We start from the raw sequence: 21,504 nt of genomic DNA on the forward strand, positions 1-21,504 counted from the left end.
TAGGAAAGAAGTATGTTATTCTGTGGTATTTAGCTATAAAACACAGAACACTGAAGTGTACTAGGGAGAAGCATGTAAATGCCATCGAATACGGCAAAACTTCTTTCCTCCTCCCCATACAAGACTTTGTGTGTTATTTGTCCATAAATTACGTAAGGAAATCAATAACACATTTATTTTAAAAGCCGAGAACTTCCCACCTGGATGTTTTCAGTGTATAATTGATATTAGTCGCACTACAAGGATCACCGCAAAGGTTTTTTTTTTTTTCTTCACAAAATTGGAAATGAAGCAAGATATTCTGAAACATGCAATTGGAAGTACATATGTAATTTAGTACATATGTAAACGTTACATGTAAAGAGTCAGATTTGCACTCATGTCCAAAATTATTGTCGCATGTCTATAACTGTCTTCTTGTAAGAATATAATTTGATAATGATTTTGCAGAGTACTATTAGTACTGATACTTTGTGTATAATCGGGAAATGTATATTTGTGGTAAATTTCATAGGAAATGAATTATAAATACGAAAATTAGAATGAGTAAAACAAAATGTTGCTAAATGGACAAGAAAGTTTTATTTTCGTTTTATTGTTCGTATTTACTGCTCTTTTGACATGAAATTTTCCACATACATATCTTTGCCGATTGTATACATACTAACATTGTAAGAAATACTGGGCGAATTCGTTATCAAATTATATTCCTACAACAACATATTTATAGATATGCGACAATTATTTTGGACATGAGTGTACATAATACCCTCATAAGAAAATACCAGTAGCTCGAGAAAAACGAGTACAACAAATTATTCGTTTCATGTGTGTTTTATATCGACATTACAAAGTGTTACAAGTACAATTGCAATAGTGCGTAAAGCTCAGAAACATATACCAGTAGCATCTAGGGTCCTTCGAAATAATCTCGAAAGCCTCTACTAGATGGCAGAATCATGATGCTACAGTAGCGCCACATGGCCGAACTGTAAACGTTACTGTACTACTACACTTTCTCTCAACGGAACCTACGTCAGGCTATTCCGGAGAAACGTTCTGAACGTCTACACCGTACACTTTCTTGAGAACGCGATAGCCCATACGGCAGCGTGTATGCAGAGTCATCTCTCACAATGGGGATGGGAAGATTTGGGCATCCACCATATTCGCAATACTTATCACTTTGCAATTTCGATCTCATACCGAAACTGAAGGAACTATTGCGTGGAACACGCTTTTTGAACACGTGAAGACATTTCCACAGAGTGAGCCGTGAAATTAGAAAATATGCTCATAATGAGTCCACGAATATTCAGCGCCTTCCACGTTGTTGGCAATATATGTTGGATTCTTTTGAAGACTACTTCGAAGATGCCATTCGTATGTGTTTCTAGTTTTTACGCATAATTGTAATTGTACCTTAATAGTTTGTAATGTCGTAATGCAAAGTAAAAGACATATGAAATGAACGGTTAGCTGTACTCGTTTTTTTTTTTTTTTTTTTTTTTTTTTTTTTTTTTTTTTTTCTCGTGCTATATCCTGATAGGGATATGTATGTTCATCCAACTTCCTACATGTAACGCTTATATACGTACTAATCTTCCATTTTGCGTATTTCAGAATTTCTTGCTTCGTTTCCATTTTCGTTAAAAATAAATAAATAAAAGTTGCCAAGACTTCTGCAGTGACCCTCATATATGGTGGTAGAAAGTTTGCACTTTTTATGATTCAACATGTGTCTGGGAGCTGAAAAATGAACTGCAAGTACTTTATTCTCTTGAATCATTTTTGTGAGAACAACCCAGCAAATTCTACGTAGTAAAGAGCAGTTATGAAAGAAGAAAAAAAAAAAGTAAAGAAAGTGAGTATCTATGTAGTTAAAATTTCCTCTGGAGGACAAGTCATCAAATTGGAGAGATCACTATTAATGGTTTTAAGTAATGTACGTCTATAGTAATATTAGTATGCCTGCCACAGGAACAAGGACGGTCACAAATCTTCAGGTGCTCTCCAATGTGTCAAGGAGGAGACATTATTATTATTATTATAGTGAAACCTCTGATTACACAGCCACACACAAAAAATAAAAGTTCTGTGCACCAGACCCCAGAGTATGGATTCTATGTATTTTGTTACACAGAATTCCAAATTTCGAAAACCCACGAAGATCGATCGTGTCAATTCTTTTTTATGGACGAATTTGGATAGGGAGGAAACACGTAAGAGGCCACACAAAAAAACAGAAGTTCTGTCAGCGGACCCCAGAGTATTGATTCGATGTATTTTGTTACACGGAATCCAAACTTCAAAACCCAATGACGATTGACTGTCAATTTTGTTTTATGGGCGAAAAGTTTGTGTCCTCCCTATCCAAAATTACCCAAGTTTTTCGCCCCAAAAAAGGGAATTGACACGATCGATTTTCCTGGGTTTTCGAAATTTGGTATTCTGTGTAAAAATACATCGAATCCATACTCTGGGGAGTTCACATAGTAATTGAAGTATACAATAAATATAAGGTATAATTTTAAATTTAGGTTAATATCGACTGCACTCAGTTTTATTGGGAAGATTTTCGAATCAATGTGAGAAAGAATATATACCTCGTTGAAATTTTATCGTAAAACTAATGAATTTGCTGTTTCATTTGTGAAGTTACACTGTGATGCAAGCTCCAAGAGAGGAAGGAGTGAATTTATCAGGAAAGAGAAGTTTGCAGTAAAATTCTTGGCCGTACGACAGGCTTTTCACGATTGTTTATACGCGTAATTATTGAAGGTTTTCTAGGATTTCCATCAGAAAGCAATTTATTGTGGACACTTAAATGAATAATTTGCAGCTCAGCTTGCAGCTGTTCTGTGGTTGTGGTTCACCAGGTCAGTTACTTTTGAGGAGAACGGCAGAAAGTATTTTCTATGCTAATTGCTAATAAATTATGAAGGGGTAACTAAAAATAGAGAGGGGGAAAGAAGATTCTCTATGTCTGAGTGTCTCTGTGTCTGAGTGTGTCTGAATGAAACATTTTTCTCGGTACAAAAAAGAAAAAAATATGGAGATATCCGTTAAAGGTTGCATTGCCTTTTATTATTATTATTATTATTATTTAATACAGGGAAAATTACTTCTTTTAATGAGATATATATTTTATTTTTAAATTTCTAAGTTTTCCTTGTTTATTGATTTACAAATGCTGTTCAAGGGAAGAATAGCTCCGTCTTGCTTGTTTATCCCAGTGACAGTGAAAAGTGATTAACTCTTTCTAACAGTGGCAATCCTCAGAGACAGTCCACACACACGTGACCACAAGTGGCCTTCTGACACTTTTACTGCTGATCACAAAAGTTGATTTTGTGCGTAATTTCACCAGATTTTTTCTAAGAGTTTCGTGGAGAACGGGGTGGGGCTTAGTGACATTTCATTTGTAATGTCTTTCTTTACACCAATGGTTCAAAACCTTTACATATAATCTTCAATAAAATGTTCAAGGAAAAAGAAAAGGCGTAGTAGTACCAGAGTATGAGAGCCGGAAACGTAAAAGGAACTAGGATAATCAATGATGTTACAACGTAAATCAATTGGGTAATCTCAAATTTTAAAATTTCCACATTATTGTAATGTTGGAAATGCGCATTAAATAAATGAAAGGAGAGCTCGTTCGTGGTTAAGCGGTTAGCGTACGCGTCTTTCGCGTGGAAGACTCTGGTTCGATTGCCGGCGGGAACTCATGTGGTTCTTATTCCACGTTAATCAGTAGGTCCACATCTCATATAGCCTCGCTGCTGAAAGGGACACCTAACTTAAAATCAACTCAACTCAATAAATGAAAGGAGGAGCAAGAATACTGCCTAACAATAGGTGTAGAGTGAAGAAGTTGGACAGTTGATAAATTGTAAGTAACCATTAATGATTTATTTATCGAATGTGGTGAACGGAAAGTTCTGTTTTAAGTGATAGCAATGGTGTGGTTTCCGAGTTTTACTTTTCCTTTCTACCATAACTCGATATGAACAACGTTTCCCATATTCAGTTTAAGATGTGTATACAGGTATCCTGGAACGATATGCACTTGAACCTCCCCTCTGATGAAATTCTGCGTACGGTATTGGATAGCAGTATTCATATATTTATTTTCAGCAAGAATTAAATGAAGCATTGCTATCATTTTTTATTTCAAGAAATAAGGTTTATTGTATGGAAAATCTTATGTTTTTCTTTGTGACGAATCATCTTGTTTCAGGAGTAATCTGTTTACATTGTTTCACGGAAATGTTCGTTGTTAGTGCAATGTTATTACTGCATACTGTTACACAGAGGCTAAAAATTTATGGAATCTTTTTAAGGTGGTTCTAAAAATATTTCCTTGAAATCTGTTTCAGAAAGGAATTGAAAATAAAAATTATCATTGTAACTTGGGAACTACGTATAACCTAAATAAAAATAAAATCTGATCAAAGCAACCTTCTGTCATTAAGAATCTCTGTGTTTCAGTTTCAGCAATATCCTTTGCCTTCATCAAACACATTATGAAAGTATAATCTAAGGCTATGGCTTATGTATTTCAGGAAACAAGAGCAGGTCACTTCCGACAACCAATAAGATTGATCCTTTCATTTTTACAGCTCCAAGTTTTTAATTAGCGTCTTCTGTATATACTTCTCCACTTTCTTCTAAATAAGTATTAAGTCATTTAGGTTAGTCCCGATTTTTTCCAACTGAAATCAGGACGTGAAAATGTCTCCATTTTTCTTAATTGGTCAGTTGTTTTATTTTACATAGAATTTTTTTTTCTTACAAAACTTGCTTCATTGCTAATACGTACAACTTACATGAACCAGATAGCATAATATAAATCACCACATATGTATATTATATCAAAAAGCATTTTACACAAAAATATAACTACTCCATGGTAGGGTGGAGAAATTCAATTAAATCAAGAAATGAACGTATTGTTTAGTAGTGCTTTGATAGATAAACCCATAATATTATATTAATTAGTATTGTTCAAATGTTGCTAAGAGACAAATGGTGCACAGGAATTAAGGCTAGACAAGACAGTGATTTGCCGCAATCAAGTTACGGTGCATCCACCCCACTTAAAGTCTTCCTCTTGTAGCTAAATTCACCCTAGATTACAAAGCTTCTTTAATTGTCACGTCGTCACAAAGCCTTCGTAATTTTTACAACGCGATTGTTATATATATACTTAATATTTGTATATTTTAAAAATTTAAAAATTAGGTAGGATTCAGTTCTATGCCTATATTACAAACATATACAATTTGTTTATTTACGTCCAGTGGGGAAAAAAAAATCGCGTTATGTGTATTTGGAAAATAAGAAATATAATAGCTGGGGAGGGGTCAAAGAAAAAAAAAAATGATATGAACTATTTTATTAACTTTATATTTTGTAAGCTGAAATATATAAGGTAAAATAAAAAGTTGTTACACTTAAGTATGGAGCAAGAAAACATGTTTAGATGGAACCGTAAATATTGTGAAATTGTGATACTGAAAAACAGAAAATTGTAAATATTTGACTGTAAAAGTTTAAGCAGTTTTTTTTTCTTTCTTCAGTTTGCATCGCAGGATCACATTGTTCACATCACACTGTTCTATGTTCACCAGAATTGCATGTGACAATGGTTGCAATAGTTGGTGGCCATTCTTCTTTTGCCAGAAGCACAAAAGAACAGATTTTCCGTGCACTTGCGGGGTAGCGACCATTGGCATTTACATATCTTCAGTTTGCATCACAATTTACACAGCACATTGCTATATGGTCCCCACATATTGCATTGTGACAGTGGTTTCAGTAATTGGTGGCCATTCTTCGCTTGGCAGCACAAGAGGAAGAAATTTTCCTTGCACCTGCAGAGCAGTCACCATTGGAATTTACAGGTATTCCCAGATTCTCGGAGATTATCGTACGTAGGTTTCTCTGCAGTGAGGGTGTTTGCAAGCGAGTTTGCATGTGTGGAGTTGCCAGTTCCATACAATTAACCATCTTCTACTTCCTCTTCCTCCCCTTCATCACTTTCATCAAATGTTGTACGATGTCGCTCTTCATGTTCGTTGTCATCATAATCTGAAAATTTCTCATTCAACAACTGTTTTTACGATCGATTTCCCACTCTTCTTCTGCATCAGCCATTACACTGACAATATACAAACTGCCACCACCAGAGGTGACCGCTTTGACCTAACCTCACGCTCACAAACTCATTTCGACCTCACGCTCACATAACCAGTCTGACCTCACGCTCACTCAACCTTACGTTCACATCACCAGTCTGACCTCACGCTCACTCAACCTTACGTTCACATCACCAGTCTGACTTCACGCTCACTCAACCTTACGTTCACATCACCAGTCTGACCTCACGCTCACTTCGTGAGGTTGAGGTCGAGTGAGCTTCAGTTCCGAACTCGTGAGCGCCAATTTCGTGAGTTTGGGCACAGCTCTTCCCGCTAGCCTATTGGTCAGCACGCGCACGTTTGGTGCACAGGGTCGTGGATAGGACTTGCGATATTTGGATGTATCGATCGATAGTTTGAAATGTCGGGATTTTTCGATGTCGATTTTTTGATAGTTTTTAGTATTTGGATAGTTTTCGATGTTTTTAGTATCTAGGTATACCGATACCACTTTCTCAAAATAACGAAAACTATTCATATAACACGACCTAGACTTTCAGTACTTCAACGTTCTCTGTTCCACAGGATTACTACCTAATACAATCAAATATGACAAACACACGTCGATTTATCAGGATCACCCACCTTAACAACATATTTCATATCCATCCTTAATATTCTACTAAAACCGGAAATGTTAGAAATTCACTACAACTTATGGTTTCAATATTGATCTACATTAAGAAAAAATTATGAAATAACGAGAAGCTCTTCTTGCGCAATCGATTTAGCTTTTTAAGAATAGCCACCATCTTTATTTTTAGCCATATATTCAAACTGGAGGTGGTAGAAATCAGCAACTTATAGTTTTAACGTTGATCGCTCTAGATTAAAAACGGAAATAGATAGTGAGAACAGGTTTTCTGCAATCAAGTAAGCACGAATATGTCCTGTCTCCATCGTTAGCTCTCTACCAAAATCGAAAATGGTAGGAATACTACAACTTCCGGTTTCAATACTGATCTATCTAGAGCCAAAATGATAAGAGATAGCGAAAAGCTATTTTGGAATCTAGTTACCGTTCTAAGAATATAGAGAATACTATGTTTTCTCTACTGATAAGCAAATTCCAGATCAAGAACAGGGTGCTCTTAAAAGAGAGAACTTGTATAGATTTAGGATTTAATTCCTACCCCAAAAGTAAGGATAATTTAGATAAAACAAAAAACTCATTTGATCTGAAAAAATCTACGACTGATATAGTTTATTCCTAGGGTAAGTTTTTTTTTCCGTCTCTCTTTCCCCAAAATGGCAGATAATTTTGCTTATATTGAGCACTAGCCTCCGGCTAGCTGGAGGTCTCACTCCCATGTCCATGTCCACGAGACTGTTCGGCGTACGGCCTTACAGCTCATGACTCTGCAAGCAACTGAATTTTAGTTGAAATACCCGGGGCTTTTGTCCCCAGTCCCCATACCCACATCCAAGTTGCTCGGTCTACGGCCTCGCACCTCGTAGACCTCCAACCGTACCGAGTTTTATTTCAAATACGAAGTTTCACTTCTGTAACATTTCTGGATTCCAAGATATAAATATCTTATTTTCATTTTTCTCTTCCCACTCCTTTTCTTCCCTTCTATTACATATATAAAAGAGCTGAAATACGTATCTAATTATTTTAAATGAAAGGTCCAACTAGCACATTCCATGTCTCCAAACTTCAGAGATTCCTACATATCGACATTTTACTTTAATAATTAGAATCCATTCTTTTCTCCCTTTCCACCTTTTTTCTTCCCCTTTTTACTAAAATATCAAAAAACGCTTAATAGCCTGCGTGTCTTTTTTTTTTTTAAAAAATAAATAATTCAAATACTAAATTTCAAGTCTATAACCTTAAGGGTTGAACATTTTACTATAATAATTGTGATCTTTACCTATTTTTCCTATGGTTCTTTTTCTTTCCTTCCAAGTCATATATCAAAAAAACGCGTGTCTAAGTATTTTAAATGAGAAGCCTAAATACCAAATTTCATGTTCCTAACGCCAACATAAGAGAAAATTGTATCTACGAACTTCTAGGGAATCAAACGTCATTCTCCCATATTTCCTAACAGTTTTATATATATATATATATATATATATATATATATATATATATATATATCTAACAGTCATGGAATAACAAGTATGGTAAGTTTTCTGTGCTGCTTTCTTTTATTTCGAAACTCAACCAAGCAGAAAAATTATGATGTTTATTTGATGAACGCTCACCATAGAGGTGAGTTGTGTTTTACTAGCATCCTATGCAGCAGCGAGGCTATATGAGCTATGTATCTACAGCTTAACATGGGATACTAATAAAAATAAAAGAAAGAAGGGAAATTAACCATGCATCATATTTTAGGGAGTAAGGTTTACCAAAAATTCTCTATCATTTACCGTGTCCATATGTGTGTGTGTATGTGTGTAGAGGTGAGGAGGAGGGGCGTCTTGGATATAAAAATTCTCAAAAAGTACTTTATGCTTAACTATGAATTTTAAACAGAATATAGCAGGTCAAAAGTTAGTAGTCGAATGAGTTGATGGAGATATTGAAACCGAAAGAGGAAGAAACCCATTAATTCTGGTTTAACGTTGATAACTATATAGCAAAAACGATAATCGATAACAAGAAGCCATTTTGTGCAATCAATTAAGTGTTAAATGAATACATTTCATATCCATTTCTAAAACTCTACTGAATCCGGGCCTGGCATAAGTAACTTCCGGTTTTAATGTTGATCACTATCCCTTTCAAGACCACCCGGGCAAAGTGGTACACACGTGTGTACCACTTACTTAGTCCTCTGCTGTGTGAACACTAATTAAGATATCGGGATGAGTTTTTCTATGCCAAATATGATTGCACCATAGTTTATTCTGACCGAATTTTTTCCTGGGTGTCGAATTTCCCTCTCAAATTGGAGTTCAAAGTCGAAATTTCAAGAATTTTCGAATTTCTAATCATCTTTCTCAGTTTTACTTGTGAGGATTATACCTAGTATGGATACCTAATTTTTTTAGACCAATTAGAATAACTTGCAATCAGTGTCGCCAACTAGAAAAAATAAAATTTCCCCTATTTTTTTTGGGGGGGGGGATAAAAAAATTGAAATTTTCGAAATTTGTTTATATATCCATACCTATACGTACTAACGCAAGTCAACTTATGTCAGCCAAACATCAGTCCTTACTGAGCAAAAGCAAATACCGACCGTAACAATTGAGTAATTAGGGGGTACACACAAAATTCCAATTTAGATTCCAAACCTTGATTTTTACACTTTTCTGTTTACCATAATAATTTCTTTTTCTTTTCTTTTTTTAAAGGTTCGTTTCTTAGATATTGACTTGATACTTGCAGGATATATTAATGGTGGACCAAATTTTAAGATTATTTGCACGTATCTTGTAGCAATGTTTCCAGCAGTAATTCTCGATTTATCTTAAAAATTCGGAAAATTTCCCCTTTTCCCCTCCTAAGTTTCCACCTCTATAACTGACTCCCTTTTATAGTCTACATTGGAACAAACGCACTGCTCTCTGAAAGCCTCGTCTTTGGCCTACACAACGCATCATAGAAAGTTTCACTTGGATAATTTGGGGAAGTACAGTTGAAATTTACAGTAGACCTTGTCACTCTAAGTGGAACGATCATAGGGCTTTTCTAAACGTTGAATCAGATATTTTTGGTAATGACATGCTTAGTTTATTAGATATCATCATGATACTTGTAGGATATATTATTGGTATAGCAAAATTTATATTTAAATAGTTTGCGTCTGTCTTCTAACAGTGATGCCAGCCACAGAAAATTAAAATTCCCGATTTTAGGTATAAAATTCGGAAAATATCCCATTTTTGCTTCTATAACTTCCTTCTTATAGGTTACATTGGAACACACGTATCAGGATCTAAAAGCCTTGTCTTTAGCCAACATAACGCACCATAGAGTGTTGATTGCATAATAAGGGACGCTGCAGCTCTTGCATAACTGTAGATTTTAGCTTCTGAGGACAAAAAAGTGTCAAAATTTCGCGTGTATGATGAGAAAGATTTTATTCTTTCTGTCTTTGTATGACAGACAGCGACTTCACGTTTCCACTCTATGTTGTAAATACACAAAAGAATTATTTGAAGTGACTTGAACCCATGTGATGATAGTGTTGTCAGCTACAAAAAATCTTAAAATTCGATAAGTGATTTTTTTTGTTAATTTTCACTCTTACATTTCTCATCATAATTTCCTTCCTGTTGGCAACACTAAAATCAAACTTAGCCAAAAATTGCCACATGTTTGCTCTAAAAATCAACGTCTTAACCATATCAATCACATTGATAGTCTTTGAGTTATATTTCATTAACTGAAAGTCGACGAAAACGCCGAAAATCAGGTGGTCTCGAAAGGACTGTAGTGAAAAATGGTAATAGACATCAAGAAAGGGGTTTCATGCAATCAGTTAGGCATCTCAAGTATGTACGATAGATTTCCACCCTTATACTTAGGTATATCTACTAAAACAGGAAGTGATAGTAACTTAGACCTTCGTTTGGTCTAATGGGTAGCACGCTGTCCTTTAGTGCGTGTGGTCCTGGGTGTGATTCCCAGTGGAGATACACTTGAACGAAGAAATTGGTTCAGATTCCACTACAATCAATAGGTTCACGTCTCTATTAGCCGCCTTGGCATTACCATGAAACGTTAAACAAAAAGAAGAAAGAGGGAGATATCCACTAGTAGTTTCAGTTTAAATATTAATTATGAAATCTATCAAGCGATGGATACGAAACTCCTCCATATGGTGTACATGTGACACTGCTAGAACTTGTTTAAATCTAGTAGTAGATTTACTCCTATACAATTAGCCAGTCTGAACCCCAAGTAGTGAGGAGTGTTGGAACTACTCAACGAGCGTACAGTATGTACCATATTATATGAATTGTATTAATTTTTACGAGTTATCGTGGAATGTTTTTCTAAACTGAGAATAAAAAGTTGGAGCTACAGTCATTCTCTCATTCTTTGGTGGTTTTAAACTTAGGAGTGGAAATAATTGGCTAATAATAATAAAATAAATTTTTGAAAGAGATGAAAATCAAATATAATTTTACATTGAAGGATTGCCTCACATTTTCCAAGTCGTAAGAGTATGTTATACTCCATTATTAATGGACTTTCATTCTTAAATGATTTAAACCACGTGAGGTAAGGATTATGTGAAAGCCGCAATAAGCATATGCACCCTAGGTCTTAAAATTAAGGTAAACTAGATAAGCTTTTATGTAACATACTTTTAGTTGGTTGGTTTAACGTCTAGTTCAGCATCAAGACTATATCCGGCGTGAACCTACAGCTGAACATGGTATCAGAACCAGGCAGCTTCGATGTAAGGAAGTTTACTTGTGAGCTTTGGTCGGTGTAAAAATTTCAATCTTTACACCGAAACGTCCGCTCTTCCTAACGAAAGTAACTCATTAGGTATCCTCGTCGGTAAAAAGTGCCTTTACATCGCCGTGACGGGTATGTGACCGCGTAGTACTCTAAGGAAGGGATAGTTGCATAAGAAATTGTGATTAATTTTGAAGAGTTTTTATTTTGACTAGGGAAATAACGTAGGTATAGGGAGTAAAGGCATAGATTAGAAGCATCAGCGCACTGTCATCTCTGAAAAGATTCGTATTCTCAGTTTTTCAATTTACTGTCTTATATCTTAAGTTAATAACTGCTAACAACTGCTACTAGCTCTTTTCACTCTTCAGGACTTTACTACGACATGTTCGCAGGGCACTTTTCTAAGTCCTAAATGTGTGCGTGAATTATTTCATTTCCCTCACTGTAATTATTTGAGAATGGAAACTGATTACGCTGAACGTGAATATGTTTTTCTGTCCTAAAGCAAGGACCGTAATAAATGTAGATAATGTTCTTATTATTATATAAAACACAGAAGTATTTATTCCGTATATAGAACAATATAATACAGTAACTAAGGAACATCATATTCACTAACGTCCGCAGGATTTTTTCCAACGGGGGGAGGCAAAAAAACGATATAGAGTTTTTCGTTTTACGTATACTGAATCAAGGAGCCTAACCTCTCTTGTGCTAGTTAGTGTGCCAGCGAGGAACAAGTGTTGCAATACGCATTTGGGAGCAAAGCACACATACAACACCTAGAGGGTTGACGGAAGTTTTCACTTTCGAAGGGCAAACTTGCTTTTTGATCTTCATCTCATCATCTTGTTCATCTTTTTCATCCTCGTTTGGGCTTCGGCCCTGGGCAGCTTCATTAAGATGGCGGACTCTAGCAACACTGACGGACAATCGAATCTCGGCAAACATTTCGGCTTACCCGCTATAGTTTCTACCAACCTAGGCACGCGCTCTGCACAAACGGCACCCACTGCACCTTCCAACCGCACTCGGCACTTTTCTTGGGGAAGTCAACCAATATCGTCTGTATGTAGAGATAGACATCCTTCAAGTGATTCTACACAGTCAGCGAAACGCATACGGTCACGGTCCCCAACGGTATCAATGGATGTAGAACTTAATCCGCAACATACTAATATTGCTACTGGGGTTCAAGGTACATCCTCAATTCAGTCAAATGTCGATCCTCTTTACCATTTCATTCTCACTGATTACGATACGAAGTACACCAATCCCAAAATGATTTTTCTTCAAATCATGAAATATGTTCCACGTGTACGGGATACTCTGGTTCAGATTGTTCCAACTAAAAACGGTTACATCCTAAAATCTAAAGATCCAAATTTTGGAGTTACTATTCGCAACAAAGCCTCCTACGAAATCTTTGGTAAGAGCGCTAAACTAACAAAATTAACGGATAAGCGGCAGAAACAACCTCCACCACCTCGAAAACCACCATTGCCATCGGTCGTTATTAGAGGTGTCTCCCCAGAGCTCACCGATGCAGAAATCCAAGAGGAACTGAAACAAGAAGGAATTTCAGTGGATAAATGCATTCGAATTAGAAATAATAATGGTCCGACGTACATGGTTCGTGTACTTTCTAAACAACAAGATACTATTGATTACCTGTTACGTTTTGGTGCACCTATTTACAAGAAAATACATCGTGTAGAACCATCTAAAACACAAGGACCATTATCTATACGCTGCGAAAAATGTCAGCTATACAATGACCATACTACAGCAGCTTGTTCCAATCCATCTAAGTGCGGATATTGTTCGGGGCTACATGACACCAAAGCATGTCCCAACTTACGAGGACCCCCTAAATGTAACATGTGTGGCAGTGGGGATCATCCTACGTATAGCTATCGTTGCAAAGCGAAACCAGTACCAAAACCAGAACACCCGGAGCTAACAGTTCCCCTAAAAACGACCGACACGACAACTCAACCAATCCATCTTACCACCGTTAACAGTCGAAGATCTTCTCCGCTACATTAGTTTGGTGCTCCAAAATATATTTCCCTTTCAGCGAGCCAATATCCTTCACCACATTATCTCAGCCGCAAAATCAATTTTTCACATCAATCTACATGCAACATATTCTAACAATTATGTTCATTTTCACATTGGATCTCTGGAAACTGCTGTTTAATATAATCTGCATAGTATTATTCATCATGGGTATTACTTTCTTATTTGTTAACATACGGTCCTTTTCGCAGCATAAACTATTATTAGAAACACTGTTATTGGAGGAACGTATCAATGTCTTTGCACTTAACGAAACCGCTTTAAAACCGAACGTGCCAGCCCGCATTCCCGGCTATCAACTACAACGTCATGACTATCATGATCACCTGGCTCGTGCGCAGGGAGGAGTTGCAATAGGCTTTTCTCCAAAATATCCAGTTAGGTCATATAATCCGCCAGCTTTTAGTACTTTCCCGGAATATCTCCTTTACTCCATATACTTTCCTTCTATAATCATCAATTTTAGTACGATTTATATTCGACCACGTCAACCTATCCCGCTAGAATATTTACAATACATCGCCCATAACTATCGAAATATTATCATCATGGCAGACATTAATATACATAGTCGCAGTGATCGTGAAAAAACAGACTTTCAACAGTATTTAACTAATAATCTCCATCTTCAATTTCATGTCCTTCCTTCGCACACTAGACCTATCAGTCAGACCACGCCTGACGTTGTCATTACTTCTCTGAATCTTCTTTCAGACTGTCAACTAGAAGTTTTGGACTCGATTGGGAGCGATCACCATCCAGTAAAACTCACACTAACTCGAGGACAACGTCCACGCCAAGAAATCGCCCCTCGTCATGTTCCGAGATATGATAAGGCTAACTGGTCTCTTTTCCGGCAGGATCTTGAACGCATTCTTCATTGTGAAACGCCTCCAACTAATGAAACTGAGTTGCTTTCATGTGTTTCCACTATCACTAAAGCTATACAAATTAGTGCTCAGGATCATATTCCGACAGAACAAGTGCATCCGCACAGGCCGAAATTACCGCCAACCTACATTCCACTTATACAGCAAGCTGGAAAACATCTTCGAGAATATTATAGAACCGGTAATGATGCATATTTACGCCTACATCATCAATGGCAAAGAGCGGTTCGTAACTATCTTGTTGCTTATAAACGTAGAAACTGGATAAGAACTTGTAACAACCTATGCGAGGAAGCTCATCCTTCTCGCTATTGGAAGCGGTTTCATCAGCTTGTTGGCAAAAGCACTACAATAACCTATCCTCTCATAGCTGACGGTACTCCTCTCTATTCTGACGCAGAAAAAGCAAATGCATTTGCTGCTCAGTTACAGGACGTTTTTATACCATCAGCTGCTTCCAAACGTTGTGAACGGACAGATATATCTTGTCTTCCTGCCTTACAACCTTCCACGGAGCATGTCATTGACCCAAATCATCCTCTTACTTCACCCATCACAGTCAATGAACTCCATACGGCACTAGCACGGAAAAGAAATACAGCACCTGGGATCGATTCGATATCTTACAGACATATCAAAGAAGCTCCGCCATCACTCCTGCTACTCCTAGTAACAATATACAATTTCATCCTTAAATCTGGTTTCTACCCTTCAGATTGGAAAGTCTCCAAAGTTTGCATGTTTCACAAACCTAATAAACCTATACACTCAGTAACGTCTTACAGACCCATTCAGCTCACCTCAGTATTCAGTAAGTTACTGGAAAAATTCTCGTTTGCCGACTCCATAAGTACCTTGACACAACTTGTCTGTTACCTATCCATCAGGCGGGCTTTCGTCCTGGATTTTCCATAAATGACCAGCTACTTCGTCTCTGCACAATAATTACTAACCAATATAACAAAGCTTTACCATCATGTCTTATTCTCATGGACCTAGAGAAGGCGTTCGATAAGGTTTGGCATTATGGCCTCATTAAAAAACTGCAGTCGTTCAAACTTCCCATGTGCTATCTCAGGTTAATATATTCTTTCATTTCAAATCGTATAGCTTATGTTACAGTTGGTACAGCACTCTCCTGGCCGATTTTTCCTCTAACTGGTGTACCACAAGGATCAGCTCTCAGTCCTTTATTATATATCCTTTATGCGTCCGATATTCCTTCTGTACCCCGCAACGTCTTTATTTTTCAATATGCTGATGACACAGCTTTTCTTGCACTCGGCAAAACTGTACATCAGCTTAACATTGCTTTACAAGCAACACTCGATAATTTCGTCAAGTGGTGTAAGAAATGGCACTTAATGATAAACTCCGAGAAAACACAAGCTCTAGTATTTCTACCGCCTAAATGTCGTTCCAAAGTCCATAGAAACCCAACTCTCTTACGCATAACTGTTGATGGTTACCCTGTACGCCCTTCCATCACTGCTACCTATCTAGGCGTGGTTTTCGATTCAAAGCTCAGCTGGAATGCTCACTTGAAAAAAAACAACGGACAAGGCCAATCTTAGATTAAATCTTTTGCGACGCCTCACAGGAACAACTTGGGGACTTAAAGCCGATATTTTGCTTCACACTTACAAAGCATTCCTCCGTCCGATCCTTACTTTTGGGCATACCGCTTGGTGCAATGCTTTTGTTTCTTTTTATGAAAAGCTCAGCATACCGGAACGACATGCTATTCGACAAGCGTATAGAATTAAACTTCCATATCCGACGTGGCTCACGTATGAATATATAGACTTTCCTAAGATCACCGAGCATCTCGCACAACTTCGCCTTAGGTACGTAACCTCTCGCATCCAAACAGGCCATCCGCTATTCTTGGATATACTTCACACCGACTCACTTACCGACGCAGCATATCGATACAAACACTCACCTTTAAATATCTTCATATCTATGTATGTGAAACACGAACATCTTCCTGCGGCTGAAAGGGAAATATATGAAGTATATGTCATTGATCATCATCTTCCTCATCTCTTTCCATCTTAGCACAGAGATCCTCATCACTAACAAGGGCTTCCCAATGTGTTCATTAGTCCCGAGCCGCCTCGGGACAGAAGATTTAACCCTGCATCTGTCTTGCTAATATAAATCTGTTTGTGACGTGTAAGCACCTCACCTCATTTTTCATAATCATCATTATTCTTTATTCTATTATATTTATTATGTATTGTGATTTCTATTCGTATCTTAGCACCTCAATAATATATCTGCACTTTTCTGCTATATATTATTTCAGAAACAATTTATGAATTTATTATGCATTTAATAATATTTGTGTTTATGATTACTGCACTTTGCCCATATATAATATCCTTGAACTCAATAGTGATACTCTAAACTCTATGCCAAAGAGAGGGCGTAACCCTCTAATGGCTGGGAGTAGGAACTTATTTTCTACTTGATGAAACTTAATTTATGAACAAAGATTTCACTATGTTACCCTATTCCCGTACCCTTAAAAAAAATCGTTTTATTGCCCTATATATGTTGTTAAAATTCATAACATTAATATTGATAGCGTATATCGTCTTTCGCCGCTGTATCGCATTAGTCAGATCATTCATCTCCAGACATGATGTCGAGAGAATAGGAAGAAAGAGATATGAACAATGGCGTAATTAATTTTACTGCGCCCTGGATCGATCGATCATTGATTTTCTCATACTCCCCCAGGTCCCTGCTCCAGGTATTTCAGCTGCTACCTTATATATATGGTTCCATGTCAGAACGGCAGACAAAAAGGCAAACACAGAAAGGCCCGAGTCAAAATGGCCCGCGACAAAAGGGACCCGCTACAAAAGGGCCAGACCAAAACAGCCCCATGTCAAAAGTGCCCTCGTGAAAAGGTCTCCGCAACATAAGGGCCTGAGTCAAAAGGGCCCGAATCAAAACACCCCTTACAAAAAGGGCCCTGGCCAAAAGGGTCACACAACAAAATAACGCGAGTCAAAAGGCTCTGCGTCAAAAGGGCCCGAGTTAGCCCTGCATCGAAAGGAACCGAGTTAAAAGGTCTCCGCAACAAAAGGGCCCGAGTAAAAAGGGGTCGAAACAACACGATCCACATCAAAAGGACCAGGTCAAAAGGGTCCCAAGAGAAAAGGGCCCTAGTAAAAAGGGACCTGCCTCAAACCCGGGTCAAAGGGCCCGAGTCAAAAGTTTCCGGGTCAAAAGATCTCCGCAAAAAGGGCCCGAATCAAAACGCCTCTCATAAAAAGGGCATGGATCAAAAGGGTCCCACAACGGAAGGACCCGAGTCAAAAGGTCCTTTGTTAAAAGGGGCCCGGGTCAAAAAAGCGGCCCCGCTACAAAAGGGCCCGAACAAACGGTCCCGTGTCAAAAGAGCCCGGGTCAAAAAGTCTCCGCTACAAAAGGGTCCGAGGCAAAAAGGGGCCGAATCAAAACGCTCCTCATCAAAAGAGCCTGGGTCAAAATTATCTCGCGATAAATGGGCCCTGCGTCAAACGAGTCCTGGTCAAAATTGCCCCGCTACAAAAGAGCCGAGTCAAAACGGCCCCACGTCAAAAGTACCCGGGTCAAAAGGTCTCCACAAGGATAGGGCAGAAGGCAAAAGTGGCCCCGCTAAAAAGGACACGAATCAAAACGGACCGCGACAAAAGGGCTCGGGTCAAACGTGTCAGCAACAAAAGGGCAGGAGTCAAAACGACCCTCATCTAAAAATCCGGGTCAAAAGGGTCTTACGACAAGAGCCCAAATCAAAAGGGGCCTGCTTCAAACGATCCCGGGTCAAAAGGGGTCCCCCTAACAAAGGGCCCGAGTCAAAAAAGGCCGCGTCAAAAGGTCCCGGATCAAAAGATCTCGGCAACGAAAGGGCCAAAGTCAAAAGAGTCCGAATCAAAACGCCCTTCATAAAAAGGGGTCGGGTTGGAATGGTTCAACGACAAAAGGACCCGAGTCAAAAGGCCCTGCGTCAAACAGGCCCGTTGCAGAAAGGGGTCGCTCTACAAAACGGCAAGAGTCAACGGACCTGCGTCAAATGGGCCGGGTTAAATGTCTTCGCTACAAAAGAGCCGGAGTCAAAAGGCCCGAATCAAAACACCCCTCATCAAAGGAGCCCGGGTCAAAAGAGTCGCACGACAAAAGGTCTCGAATCGCAAGGGCTCTGCGTCAAATAGGCCCGGGTGAAAAGGGGCTCAACTGCAAAAGGCCGAAGTCAAACGGCCCCGTGTCAAAAGGGCCTAGGTCAAAAGTCTACGCAACAAAAGGGGCCGAGTCAAAACGCCCCTCATCAAAAAGGCCTGGGTGAAAAGAGTCTCACGACAAAAGGGTCCGAGTCGAAAGGGCCCTGCTACAAACGGACCCGGGTCAAAAGTGGTCCCGCTACAAAATGTCCGAGTCAAAACAACCCCATATCAAAAGGGCCAAGGAGAAGGTCTCCGCGGAAAAAGGCCCGTGTCATAAGAGCGCTGCATCAAAAGAGCCTAGGTCCAAAGGGTTCTGCGACAAAATGGCCCGTGTCAACAGGGAACTACGTCAAACGGACCCTGTTCAAAAAGTGCACCGCTACAAAAGGGCACTGGTAAAAACGGCCGGGCGTCAACTGGGCCTGAGTCAAAAAGCCTTCGCGTCAAAATGGCACAAGTCAGAAAGGGCCCGGTAAATACGGTTTCACGGGTAAAGAGCTTGAGTTCAAAGCAAGAGTGGGTATCAGGCATGCACAGAGGGATTGTGTCCTCTTAGTAAATTGAAGTGTTCGTGCAAAAGAAGGAAATATCTCTGTGGTTATTAGTAGTAAATAGGAAATTTGAATGGTGATATTAGTTTTGTTTGCTTGTTGATTGTTTTGCAACAATCGCTTTCGCTTAAGTCATTCTCTATGAAAGTTTGCTTGCACTCCCGTTATAGGCGGACTGGGTGTATTAGGGCCTAGGCCGCGGTTACCATCGAGGGCCCTCAGATTATAACACCAATTTTTAAAATATCGTACAATCAGTGGCGCAGCCAGCTATGAGCTCGGGGGCTCATGCCCTTCCCAAAACAAACCTGGTGTATCTTATACAGCCGCGCTGCAGACAAATTTTGGTGAAATTTCAAAAGAGATCAATGCATAAATGCATATTGAATTAAGTCAAAGCATTGTCGAAAGAGAAATACCCAGAGAAAACCCCTACATTAATTTCTTAGAGTAATAAATGTTAGTAAAGAGTGCGTCATTTTATGCAAAAATGAAGATGTACAAAATAATAATTGTAGTGCAAATTTTAAAACTTCTAACCGTTAATAATAGGGAATTTGTGAATTGGAATTTTCATTTTAAGGTATTTTAGCATGTTAATAATAAGGATAACTAAATTGCTTGTAATGAGGAGAATTCAAAGTTTCAATTTTGTCCATATCAAATGGTGTAGCACGTCGTTTGCGGACTACTGTATTGGATATTCTTGGCCCCTCCAGAAATAAAATTCTGGTTTCGCCACTGCGTACAATGATCCATCGCGTTATGTAGTTGTAAATTCGTTGTTACTTGATAGTTTTTGCAAGCTATGATTTTTCATTGGTCATTGGAAATTTGATGTCACAGCAAGCACAGGATTTCCACAAACAAACTTTCAAGAGAATATTTTATAATTATTATTGTATTGCCACACGGGGTGTCTTCAAAGTCCTCTGACTTAGGATAATTCTGTTATTATCAAAGTTACAACAAAATGTAAGAGGAGAAACTGTCTTCAAATAGTTTTTAATAGACAGTAACTTCAATCATTTATGTTGTGGATCCAGGTAAATGGCAACGTTGCATTTTCATGTAACATTATGCGCATATAGAGCGTACAGCCCAAACGCTCGATTTGTCCGATTTGAAAAATTCTTTCACTTTAGATTGAAAACATTATATTTGGAGACGGTTTCCCCTCCTACATTTTCTTGTAACTCAGATAATAAGAGAGTTACCGTATGTCATGGGACTTTTGAGACACTCTGTATAGTAGCTGAAACACTAACAAATAATTTCCAATAGCTTTTTACTATGGAAAGAACAGGACAGCTTACTGAAAATTGTAACAACTAATAATAACTTTTGACTCTGGAATGATCACGACGTTTTACTGAAAATGAAAAACACTGCTGGACCACTAAACAACTAATAATTTTAAAACGTTAAGACTCTTTTCAGTTCAGATTTGTATGGCAGAGTTCCTGAATAACTTCGGTCACAGACACTAAATTTAACATGTCTCTTTCCATTTTCATTAGTAAAAATGTGTCCAAAATGTCTTCACAGAAATTAGCTCTGAGATTTGTTTACTCTCTAACTTTAACTTTGAGAAGCACCTTTCACATGTCACTTGTTCGCATGGTAGAGACGACGCATGTTTTTATGCAATGTATAAATCATTAAAACAACTAGACTGACAGAAATTGGTACAAAATTTTCCCCGCACATGACAAACAATTTTTACACAAGGTGTTTGCAGCATCATTATCACTCTTGCCGTGAATCCCGCCCAAAATGTTCCATATCCCATAGCATGCTGAGATGCATAATCATCATCATCTTCTACGGATTCAGGGGCATCGTTCTCTCCAGGACCATCAAAACCAGAACGTTTTGTGACAGAATACACGACCAAGAACTGCTGGAGGTCTTGGTATATTTCCTCCTGTTTTATATTTAGTTTTTTCGCAAGAACTCTGAAAGCTCCTGCAGACACACCATTCTTCCCGATTTTCGAAAAGTGCTTGGGATCCAGCATTTGGAGTTCATTTGGCTGCTGAAATCTATCACTGACACATATAACAGCTGTATTCAGAATTTTCGTTGAAGTTTTTTTATTCTGAATAAATCATTTTCACTTATATTTAAGTTCTTTCCCAGTTCATCTACCAACTTGTTGAACTTGTCGTAGTTTGTCATGTCCGT

The sequence above is a fragment of the Thermobia domestica genome, chromosome 6, assembly GCF_964235325.1.
Source record: "Thermobia domestica chromosome 6, izTheDome1.hap1.1, whole genome shotgun sequence".
NCBI lineage: Eukaryota > Metazoa > Arthropoda > Insecta > Zygentoma > Lepismatidae > Thermobia > Thermobia domestica.